This window comes from Oryctolagus cuniculus, chromosome 7 (assembly GCF_964237555.1).
Source record: "Oryctolagus cuniculus chromosome 7, mOryCun1.1, whole genome shotgun sequence".
Taxonomy (NCBI): domain Eukaryota; kingdom Metazoa; phylum Chordata; class Mammalia; order Lagomorpha; family Leporidae; genus Oryctolagus; species Oryctolagus cuniculus.
In genome coordinates this window covers 60,184,307-60,195,849 of record NC_091438.1, presented here as the reverse complement: position 1 = coordinate 60,195,849, position 11,543 = coordinate 60,184,307, and the positions used below count along the sequence as shown (strand labels likewise).

Genomic DNA, 11,543 nt, shown 5'->3' with positions numbered 1-11,543 from the left:
GGTCAGCCTCTGCCTCAGACGATCAGACTCCCCTTGCTGCAGCACCTCCCGGGGTCCTCAGAGCCTACAGCCGGGGCCAGACCTCCGTCTGTGAGGCGCAGGACGTGTGGGCGCCATCACGAGCTCGTTGTCCCAGCTCTGCGTAGGAAGCCAGGCAGGCAGGCTTGTCCCAGGCGCACTTTCTCGTGCAAGCTGGAACCGAACCAGCGTGGTTGGAATGCCAGTGAGCTGTTTCAGCGGCGCTTCACATTGCTGCATGCCCCCGCCCCCCACCCCCACCTTGCCTTTTTAAAATCTCTACACCAACTAAAACTCTGCATATTTTTCGTGTGGCCTCGGATGGAACTGAGCATCCAAGGGTACTTCTGATGTGTGGACATAAGGAATTAAAAGATAAGTTTATTTTGGTGTGATTTAATAATGTTTTTTAAAGATTTATTTTACTTATTTCAAAGGCAGAGTAGTAGGAGAGAGAGACAGAGACAGAGAGAGAGAGAGAGAGAGAGAGAGGGAGAAGGAGAGAGAGAGAGAGAGAGAGAGAGAGAGAGAGAGAGAGAGAGATACTCCATCCTCTGGTTTGTTTCCTAAATGCCTGGCTAGGGCAGGCTGCAGCCAGGAGTAGGAACTCCATCAGGGTCTCCCACCGGGGTGTTACAGGCCCAAGTACTCGGGCCGTCTTCTGCTGCCTTCCCAGGTGCACCTGCAGGGAGCTGGGCAAGAAGCAGAGCAGTCAGGACTCCAATGGGTGTTCTGCTATGCCTGTGTCGAAGGCAGTGGCTTAATCCTCTGTGCCACGGCGCCGGCCCCGGTTCCCGATCATCTTCCTGCCTCCGTCCTCACTCAGATGGCATTGGAAGTTCTGGTTATTTAGTGTTGTCTAACCAATCATCCTAAAATATGGTGGCTTCAGACAACAACCGCTTTCTCTCTCTCTTGGATTCCTGGCAGGAAGGAGCAGCTGAGCTGCTGTCTGCCCGGCGCAGGGCCACCTTAGCCGTCTGGCTGGAGCTGGCGTGTCTGCTTCCAGATGACTCACTCACACAGCTGGCAAGCTGGAGATGGCTGTAGAGCAGCAGCTCAGCGGGGGCCACGGGCTGGGGGCCTCAGTTCCTCTGCATGGGCTTCCTCCCGGGATGGTAGTTAGGCTTTAAGGACCAGGATCCCAGACAGAGCTGACGGAAGTTATCATTTTCTATGGCCTGCATCCAGAAACAGGCATGCTAATATGCTGCTTGTTCAGGAACTCAAGAGGGCTCAGACTCAAAGGGAAGGGGTATTGTCAAAGAATTGGGGTGCTATATTTTAAAATATCCACACCAGGGCCACTTTAAGTGTTGTGTCGTTGTGCCAACAAAGGAAAGGTCATGTTTTAGGCCAGCACCGCGGCTCACTAGGCTAATCCTCCGCCTTGCGGTGCTGGCACACTGGGTTCTAGTCCCGGTCGGGGTGCCGGATTCTGTCCCGGTTGCCCCTCTTCCAGGCCAGCTCTCTGCTGTTGCCCGGGAAGGCAGTGGAGGATGGCCCAAGTGCTTGGGCCCTGCACCCCATGGGAGACCAGGAGAAGTACCTGGCTCCTGGCTTCGGATCAGTGTGGTGTGCTGGCTGCGGCGGCCATTGGAGGGTGAACCAAGGGCAAAGGAAGACCTTTCTCTCTGTCTCTCTCTCACTGTCCACTCTGCCTGTCAAAAAAAAAAAAAAAAAAAGTCACGTTTTAGCATCTGCGTGATGCTCAGAAACACAGGCATAACTGAGATGAACTGCGCCCTGGGTTGTTCCTGTGAGTCCTGGCCAGCGCTCCCTCCTGTGTCCTGCGTCTCAGTGGATCTGGGAGTGGCATCCGTCAGTCACGCGCAGGGAGAGGAGTGCGGGGAGTGTCACTGCAGTGCCTGCCTCCAGGGAGGCCGGCAAGGGTGAGGCCGGGCCTGCTGGGCGGAAGCTGCTGTGCCGCGGATGGGAGGCACACAGACGTGAACCGGCAGAGGTCCCTGTCCCAGAAGCAGTCACAGTCCAGCAAGGGGGAGCTACACTAAGACCCTAAACATCCACACTAAGAACAGGGACCTCAGAGCCAGGACGGACCCCAGGCGTTAGTTGGACAGAGTGTCTAAGCACACTGAGCCTCTGTTTCCCGCAAGTAAGACGGCGACGGGACTAGCACTGGCCTCGTCATAGCATGCCGTGCCGTTTTAGTCTCTCTATCTGCCACATCAACGGGAAATCTGTTTTCTAGATGCTCAGAAGAGAGATGTTCATTGCCAGCCGGAGTGTTCAGGAGAACTTCACGGTGGAAGCCTTACTTCTGATTTCTATCTCAGTGCCTTCGGATGGCTTCGTGCCCACCACACTGTGAGTGCTGTCAGCAGGGGGAGCTCCTGGCCCTGGGCTTCTCTGACGTCACTGCCAAGCCTCCCCCAGGACTGCCCTCTGCTTGGAAGCCCATCTTCCTCCCGGGATGCACGATGTCCTCTCTCCTCGTGACTTCTCCTGCCTTTTCCCAGGGCCGTTAATTCCTCTTCTGCCCCTTAGATGTTATCACTGCCACGCATTTCTGTCTCCAGGGCCACCTTCTACAGGCTTCCTCTGGACAACCTCACCCTCAATTTATTATTATATTTATTTGAAAGGCAGAGTTACACAGGAAGGGAGAGAGGGAGAGATGGGGGGAAGAGAGAGAGAGATTTTCATTTGCTGGTTCACTCCCTAAGCTGCCAGAATGACTGGCTGGGGCTGGGCCAGGCTGAAGCTTAGGAGCCTGGGGCTTCATCTGGGTTTCCCATGTGCATGGCAGAGTCCCAAGCACTTGGGCCATCCACCATGCATTAGCAGGGACCTGGATCAGAAGTGTAGTAGCCAGGACTTGAACCTGTGCCCATAAGGGATGCCAGCACTGCAGGCTGCAGCTTAACCTGCAGTGCCACAGCGCCGGCCCCTGTACCCATCTTTCTAGCCACACTTTATTCTTTAAGCAGATCTTTACGGGGAGTTCGCTGTGTGTAGGAGTAGACATGGTACTTCCACATCAACCCGGAGACCACCACTCGGCAGCTGACACACGATTCAGCGCTTTGTCAGTCACGAGAAGGCCACAAAGGAGAAGAAAGGCCACATAGGATTTGGACTTCGTTCATTCAGATGAGAGCCAGGGAGGCATCGAAGGGTCTGGGGCCGAGGAGAACCCTGTTGGGTGAGTGGGCAGGGAGAGTAGGAGGAGGGCACTTAATGCACTCCTGGCAGAGAGAGCGAGTGCACCGAACCCGGGTCAGGAAGGAGGGGAGCATGGCGGGAGCGGGGAGGAGAGTCTGTGCCACTTCGGGCTGTGGGGAGGACGGGGGGAGAAGGGTGTGACAGGAGGCACAGAGACAAGGAAAGGCCTTGATGACGTGGGTGCAACTCCAACAGCTTGCGAAGTGTGCAATGACATTTGAAATTCTCAACTATCGCTCCTGTTGCTATGTGCAGAGAAGGGGGCAGGACTGGGGCTGAAGAGAGGGCGCAAGGGCGAGGCCAGGTGAGCAGTTATTGCGGTTTGAGTTGGGATGGTGGCAGCAGCAATGAGAGAGAAGTGGCTGGATTCTAGGGGTGATTTACAGGGGAGGTGTCTGGGCGTTGGTGATCGATTTCGTGAAGGGGGAGAAAGGAGCAATCTCCTGGCGATTATTGGGTTTCTGGTTGGCTCAGCTAGTGATGGAGCCAGGGAGCACCGTGGAAGGAGCACGAAGAAAACGTGGAGCACTTCACAGGGTAGCCCTTTGAATGTTGAATTTGCTGCTTGAAGACGTGTGTTGGAGGAGTGTGAGCAGAGCCAGGTGGACAGGCGGGACAGGAGGATGAGCGGGGAAGACTGCCTGGGACGGGAGAGGCGAATGTGGGACTCACTGGGACAGAAGAGGAATGGACACTGAGAGACAGGCAGGCTCTGACAAGTTCTACTTAAAAGCAGCAGGGGAAACTGAAGGGTGGCTGACAGGGCAGGAGGAAAATCAGGGAGGCTGGAGCCCCGGGAGGGGAGGAGAGCGTTGGCAGGAAGGAGGGGACACCCAAGGCACAGATCACAGAGGCCGGTGGATGAGGTCTGGGAAAGGTCTTTGGATTCAGAGTCACAAAGGTCACTGGTGAGCCTAATGAGGGCATGTTGGCAGCACAGTGGGGCAGAGCGGGTTTAGCACTGTGTGTGTGTGTGTGTGTGTGTGTGTGTGATGGAGGCAGAGGAAATGGGAAGGTGGGGATGAGAACCTAGCAACTGTTGTAAAGGAAGCTGCTATGAGGACCCAGGAGAGAGGGAAAGGTTGATGAGACAGGAGAAGCGGGGATACCTGCTGGTGCTTGAGGCTCTCAAGAAGATGGGGGGCCATGGGAACAGGCCGGGGGCTGCTCTCAGAGAGCAGGAGAGGCTCCCGACTGTACTGGGGGGGAAGGGAGGGAGTGCAGGTGCAGACGTAGGGGCCGACAGGGACAAGTGTAATTGTTCTCAGGGGAAACCAAGGGAACTTCTGATGGAAGGAAGGCGGCCCCCCCAGGGACCCAGAGCACTGGGTGGGGCTGTCAGGGCAGTGTTTTAGTCCAGCAGAGTTGGAAGGGCCTTGATTAGAGCGGGGAAGCAAACTGGCCAGAGGCGTGAGGAGCCCACTGAGGTTGGTGACCTTGAAGGCCAATGGAGACCCATCCACAATGCCGTTTTCTCTAGAGAACTTGGCACAGAGAAACCAGGTATTGAGTTCCTTCAAGGCTGGGGCTTCACTGGGCAGATGTGACCCGAGGGCAGGGGGGAAAGGCCATGTCCTGGAGGTTGCCTTGGTGTCTCGCGGACTTGCTGTTCTCAACACGTTCCAAATCCGTTGTCTCTGTCCTCTTACCCAAGTCTGCTCTTCTTTCTGGACTCCCTGTCTTGTTTAATAACAACACAAGGGCAGGCTTTGTGGCGCAGTGGACTAAGCTGCCACTTGGGACACCCCCATCCCATATCGGAGTGCTGGTTTGAGTTCCAGCACCTCTGCTTTGAATCTGGCTTCCAGTGAACGCATTCTGGGGGGGCAGCAGATGACGGCTAAAGTGCTCGGACCCCTGCTACCCCTGCGGGAGACTGGGGTGGAGTTCCAGGCTCCTGGTATCAGTTTCTTCCAGCCCTGGCTATTACAGGTATTTGAGGAGTGAACCAGCGGATGGGAAATCTCTCTGTCTTTCAAGTATATGAAAATAAGTCAGTAAATATTAAAAAATAAATAGCATCTAATAATACCACTAATATCAGTCATTTAGTTAGCCCATGTTATGTAAGACATGGTACCAGATATCAGAAAAGAATCCTCCTCTGATCATAACAACAGAAGGGGTATATATGTTACCCATTGTACAGATGTGGAAACTGAGGTCCAGAGAGGTTATGTAACTTGCTCAATATCTCCAGGAAATGGGGCCGGCGCCGCAGCTCACTAGGCTAATCCTCCGCCTAGCGGCGCCGGCACACCGGGTTCTAGTCCTGGTCGGGGCGCCGGATTCTGTCCCGGTTGCCCCTCTTCCAGGCCAGCTCTCTGCTGTGGCCAGGGAGTGCAGTGGAGGATGGCCCAAGTGCTTGGGCCCTGCACCCCATGGGAGACCAGGAGAAGCACCTGGCTCCTGCCATCGGATCAGCCGCAGCGCGCCAACCGTGGCGGCCATCTCACTGTCCACTCTGCCTGTCAAAAAAAATAAATAAATAATAAAAAAAAAGATCTCCAGGAAATGGCCATCAGGATGAAAACTCAGGTGTGTCAGGCTCCAAAGCCCACCCCCTTCCCATCACCACACCACTTCAAGTTCCCCTGCCTTAAAGCAACCTGTCTCTGACCATCTCCTGTACCACGTCAGCTGTCACATTCTGCTTGTTCACCTCCATCATGGTTTCTGCGTCCCTGGCTCCTTCCTGCCATGCCTCTCCACCTCGGGCTGCTTCCTAGTCTGGTCCCAGCACAATGAAAGCTCCCTCAGGCCGGGGTCCACAGCTGTCTCGCTTTCTGCTGTGTCTCAGAGCTTACACTGTCACGTAAGCACCAGGCTCGCCAGATGCTTATTGCGTGAAAGGATCCTTGTGTACAGGAGAGGATTCTCTGTGCTGTCTTGTCTTTTTTTCTTTTTCTTTTTCTTTTGACAGGCAGAGTTAGACAGATAGAGTTAGTGAGAGAGAGACACAGAGTCAGAGAGAAAGGTCTTCTTTCTGCTGGTTCACCCCCCAAATGGCCGCCACGCCGAGCCGAAGCCAGGAGCCAGGTGCTTCTCCTGGTCTCCCATGCGGGTGCAGGACCCAAGCACTTGGGCCATCCTCCACTGCACTCCCAGGCCACAGCAGAGAGCTGGCCTGGAAGAGGGGCAACCAGGACAGAACCGGCGCCCCGACCAGGACTAGAACCCGGAGTACCGGCGCCACAGGTAGAGGATTAGCCTAGTGAGCTCCGGCGCCAGCCGCTGTCTTGCCTTTCTGCCAGCGCTGTGGGCAGGGGCACGGAAGCTTCCTGTTTCGAACTCTCCTTTGGAGACATAGGCATGGCGATCAGCCTTGGAAGGTGGAGACAGCGCCTCCCTCTGGTGGAGGGCAGTTTCGTTAGCTGTGCATTGTAGTAAAGGTACCGCCTACAGCAAACGCTGGGCAGTTTTTCTTGCAGCGCTTTGTAAAAGGTTAAAGGTTGGGGTTTCCTGAGCCTGGAAGTCCCAAGTTGTGACACGTAGTGTCACCCAGGTCCAGCCCCATTTACACCTCCGCCTTGGATCTTATGAACCTCATGCTGCCTGCTGTGTGATGGGTGATAGAAGTTCTCTGTCTCTGGCCTGGGAGTCTCCTGTCTTCTGCCAGCGTCCATGAACGCGTGGCAGACTAACTTGTTAAACTGCAAGGGAAAAGTCCCAGCCCGTGCAGAGATCTCAGAGACTTTCACCAGGACAGCTGAGATGGCCTCTACCTCCTGTTCCCCACAAGCACCTGCCTCTGGTGCAAGGCTTCCCTTGCTATCCCTCAGAGCAGAGAGAGATCACTCCAGATTCCCCAGCCTGCCTCAAGGCCCTGGCAGGAGGTGCCAGCTCCTCACCACCTCCTCTCATCACCTCCAGAGCTGTACTTCTCCTCCAATCTCTTGCATCTGTGCCCTTACCATGCTGTCCCCCGCCCAGGGCCTTCCTTGTCCCTTTCTCTCTGTGCATCCTGAGAGGCCGGTGTCCTCCCAGATGCTTGTCCAGAGCCCAGTGACAATGTCCCTCTCTGTCCCTTCCGCCTACTTGTGACTGCCTGGGCAAAGGCGGCTCTGCCTCTCCCAGAGTGTCTGCTCCTCCCTCCCCATGACCTGGCATACAGCAGGAGCTCCACAGAGGAGTGGAGCCACACAAGGCACGGTCTTGCAGGATGCTAGGGTTGGGGGGACAGCACAGTGGACAAGCCACCCCACACAAGGGCACAGAGAGAACAAACGCGAGCATGCGGCACATCTAGGGCAGGGCGAGTAACCACTTTGGGTGGCACCGCGAGCATGAAGGAGGCCCCAAGAGCTGAGTTCAAAAAGAGGCAAGGTCCAGGACTCGGAGAGCCTTGGCTACTGGGGCCCCAGCCCCTCTGAGGCTGGAACCCTGGTGAGGACTCCCGGGTCTGGGTGCCCTCCCCGGAAGCCTCAAGAAGCTGTGTCCCCTGCAACGCCCTCCCCCGCTGCCCGTCCCCCGCTCCTTCCCCGCCTGCGTCGGCCATCAGAGCCTCGCTCACTGCCCGAGAGCCTCGCATTGACGCGGGCCCGCGCGTGAGTCAAGCCTGCGTCACGGCGCCCCGCCGCCAGGGTGGCCTTTCGGAAAGCGAGGGAACAGTGCGCGCCGCGCTCCGCCCAGCTCCGTTCCGCTCCGCAGAGCCGGCGCGACTAGGGCGCAGGGAGGGCAGCGCTCGGCGCGGGCCTTCTCAGCCGCGGGACCAGGGTCCCCGGGCCGCTCCTCAGAGCCCGGAGCGCGCGGCGCGGCGGGCTGGGAGCCGGTTCGGGACTGGCAGCGAAGGAACGACCTAGGAAGAAGAGGAGTGGCGTGCGCCGGCGCGCGGCACCAGGTCCCCCCCTCCAACAACAACAACCTCGGCCGGGGCCTGCCACTGCCAATTCGGACTGCCATAGGACGGGCTGTGCGCCCTCGACCCGTCGGGAACCGCAGCCACTCGGCCGGAGCGCAGGGACCGAGTTCGCGCGGCGGCCCACGCGGGACAGGTGAGTCGCCGGCCGCGCCCCGCCCGGTTCTACTGGGCCAGCCGCCGCAACTTTGCCTGTTCTGGCCCCGCCCCAGCCAGGGAGGCCTAAGGACCGAGGTGCGAGGCGACGCTGCCCTGGTATCCGCCCGATCCTACAAGGGTTCGGGGCTCCTCCCGCCGCCCAACCTCTGTTGCTTGGCGACGAAGCGGGGTGGGGAGGGGCCGGGCGCTCCTCCGGCGCATCCCGGGTTCCCTGCGGCTTTTGCACGGGCTGGACACCTGGTTTCAGCTTCTGGGGCTCAGGAGGGCCCGAGAACTCTGGAGGTAACCGGGCAGAGCCGCCAAGGCAAGCGCCCGCGGAGGCCCTCCGGATTCGACTCGCGGTCTGGAGCAGCGCGCCCAGGGCGCAATTCCCCCGGGAGGATCCTGCACGACTGGGGACCCTAGCCCCAGCCGCTCGGCTTCAGGCCCGTGACCTTGACAGTAACATTGGCAAGAGAAGCAGAGCGCTCACGCCCGAGATGAAGGTTTAATTCCCAGTCCTGGGGCTAGTCCTCACCGAATTCAGAGCTGGAGAGGAACTCTTCCACCCTCTAGGGAAGCGCGTCTAGGAACGGGGATAGCAGAGAGAGGGGACGGCGTGCACAGGGTGTGAATCCGGAGGTGGCACCTCTCAGGGACAGTGGCTTCTGCCACATTTATACCTGTGCGCGCCTGCCCGAGCTCTGAAGCGATGCTCGCTGTTCACGGGGGAGGGCAGCTCCCCCAGGGGCCCAGCCGCCCTGGAAGGAAGCCTGGTGTTTCCTTTTAAAGCCCCAACAGCCCTGTCAGGGCTCCAAGTTCAGAAATCCCGAGGTCACCTTACAGGACATGACTGCTGTCAAGTGGGATTTTCTTAAAGGTTTGATCCCATTCCTTTTTTCCTTTTTTATTTCTTTGATAAATATTTAAGCAGGCTTTTTTTTGGGGGGGAGAGGACGATTAGGAAATTTCTACCCAGAGCTACCTTTGGGGCAAGTCAGCTGTGAACGAGAGGCAGGTAGAGTCGGACTGGAGAAATGGAGGAGTGGGGTAGAGAAGGAAGATGCTTCGGGAGGCGCTGCCTGTGTTAACAGGAACTTTCGGGAACTAATAGAATCCTGTAATGGTTCCCAGCAAATGCAAGCAAGACTTGACTGAGAGTCTGTTAGGCTGTGCCGCCCGACTGATGGGCATCTGGGGACAAGTCCAAGTGTGCTGAGGTCAGCAGCTGGGGCATCCTGTGTCTCGCACTGGGCCCATCTCCTGGGCAGCAAGGGCTCCGAGGTCATACCTGAATGCCCTTGGCCGTGGCCCATCTGTGGGGACGGGCAGAGGCTTGAGCTCCTCTGCTGGCTTTTTCCTCTAATGGAGCAGCTGTGGCTAAGTAGGTGGTTGAGTTTCAGTGCTCTGTGCAGCCCGGCTGGAGGTGACTCAGTGCAGGAGGCAGATCGTGCCCACCGGCTCTGATTGGAGTGAGTTTGCTTGGCGCTGAGTCACGTGCAGAGTCGTGCGTCGGCTTTCTGAATGGAGTGCTTTAGTAGGACGCGTGGGCAGGAACGACCTGAGCCCCAAGTGTTTGGGGGCCGCTGACCAGAGGTGGGCAATCTTGAGAGCGAGCCAAGCAGAGCTCAGGCTGCCTGGCTGCTGGGTACGGGTTCTAGAGCTCCGGTCCCCCTGAGGAGAGTGAGCAGGACAGGCTGGGGGCAGGAGGGGCACTGACGTGGAGGCTGGGAAGATGCCTTTTGGCTGTGGTCTCAGCTGGGCCCAGTGTCTGTCTTGGGCTTGCAGGGTGACCTTGGGTGTTGCCTCACCCCCTGGGGGCTCCATTTCCTTGACTGCAGAATAGGAGCATCTATGGTACCTTTTCTGCAGGCTCATTCTTTAAATTCATTAATTTGAGAGGCAAAGAAACACAGATACCATCTGCTCCCCAAATGCCAGCGATGGTTGAGGGGCTGAAGCCAGAAGCCAGGAACTCAATCGAGATTTCCCACAGGGGTGTCAGGAACCCAAGCACACAGCCATTCCCTGCTGCCTCCCAGGGTTTGCATTAGCAGGGAGCTGGAGTCAGCAGCCAGAGCTGGATATCGAACCCAGGCCACTCTATTGATATGAAACATGGGCAGCTTAATGCTGTCTTAACCACCAGGCCAAAGGGCTGCTCCTGCAAGCTCGCTTTGAGCCCAGGACCTGTAGCAGGTGCTCATTAGGTGTTAGTTCCCTGCCTCTTCTGTATGGGCCTGATGCAGAGGCAATTCTTTGTCTCCCTGAACCTTCTCCTGGGGTACCAGGGGGGTGTGGAGACAAAGGAAGGTGATGGGGCTTCCCAGGTAGTGAAAGTGGATCCATAGCCCAGCTTCAGAGGAGCCCATGCCCAGCCCTCAGGTCTCCCTGTGAGACCCTGAATGGAGAAGCCATGGTGAGAGCAGGGCTAGTGTTCCAGGTGGGGTCTGGCTGTGCTGGGTGCCCACAGCTACCTGCAGTAGCTCTAGGTGAGGCTGCGGCACAGACCCTGACTCCTTGGGATTGCTCATGACCATGGCACCTGCTGGGTCCCTTCCCTGTGATCAGGTCTTGTTGCCTTGCTCCCTGCCCATCCTATCCACAATAGAGTTGGAAGCTGCAAGAGGAGTGTCCAGGTAGGGTGAGGCCAGCCCTTCCCGGAGAAGACAGTAGGGAGCATGTGTGCTGCTTGCTTGAAGACCCCGAGCCCCTTGCTCTCTGCTCTGCATTGTGTGTGGACACAATGCTGGGCTCAGATATCGGGGTCTCCAGAGTGCAGGAAATGAGGGGGTCTCCAATGCTACAAGAAAGAGGCCACACACTGGCTCAGGTTGGCTGTGTGTGTGTGTGTGTGTGTGTGTGTGTGTGTGTGTTGCATTCACCATTCACCCTGGAATGGATGCCCTCCCCAGCTGTGCCTGGGAGCACAGTCCAAGGATGATGGAGACACAGATGAGCGGACGCCGGAGAAGCAGAGCCCTTCTGCCTGTGCACTGTCCCCCACCCGGTACGCCTTTCCGTCCAGTTTCACCGCGGCAGGGCCATTTGTCATAAATCCCCTTAAAGCTGCTAAGTTAAGCTGCAGAAGGGTTTAAAGGGAAGAGAGACTTGAGTATCATTTCCTGGAACCAGGTCTACATTATCATTCACTCCCAGATGAGGCTGCAAGAAGTCCCGCAACCCAACAGCTGGAACTCCAAGTCAGGCCGGCAAGCCAGTGCCGTGGGTAGACGTGGATCCCGGAGCAGGGCAGTGTTGGTGGGGAAAGCCCGTTTCTCCCACTTTCCCTGGGAGACCTGTGCAGTTCTGGATTCCAGCAGCTCACACCATGCTTGGTGCT

At 57.4% G+C, this 11,543-nt stretch overlaps 1 protein-coding gene across 1 annotated transcript in view; it reads left to right on the top strand.

Moving 5' to 3' along the window:
- The first annotated feature begins 7,742 nt into the window (after window positions 1-7,742).
- SLC6A17 (solute carrier family 6 member 17) overlaps window positions 7,743-11,543 on the top strand; it is a 53,590-nt gene continuing 49,789 nt past the window's right edge. The window contains exon 1 of the mRNA XM_008264719.4: window positions 7,743-8,198. The gene's annotated coding sequence lies outside the window, so the exon portion shown is untranslated. The remainder of the gene's footprint in view (window positions 8,199-11,543) is intronic.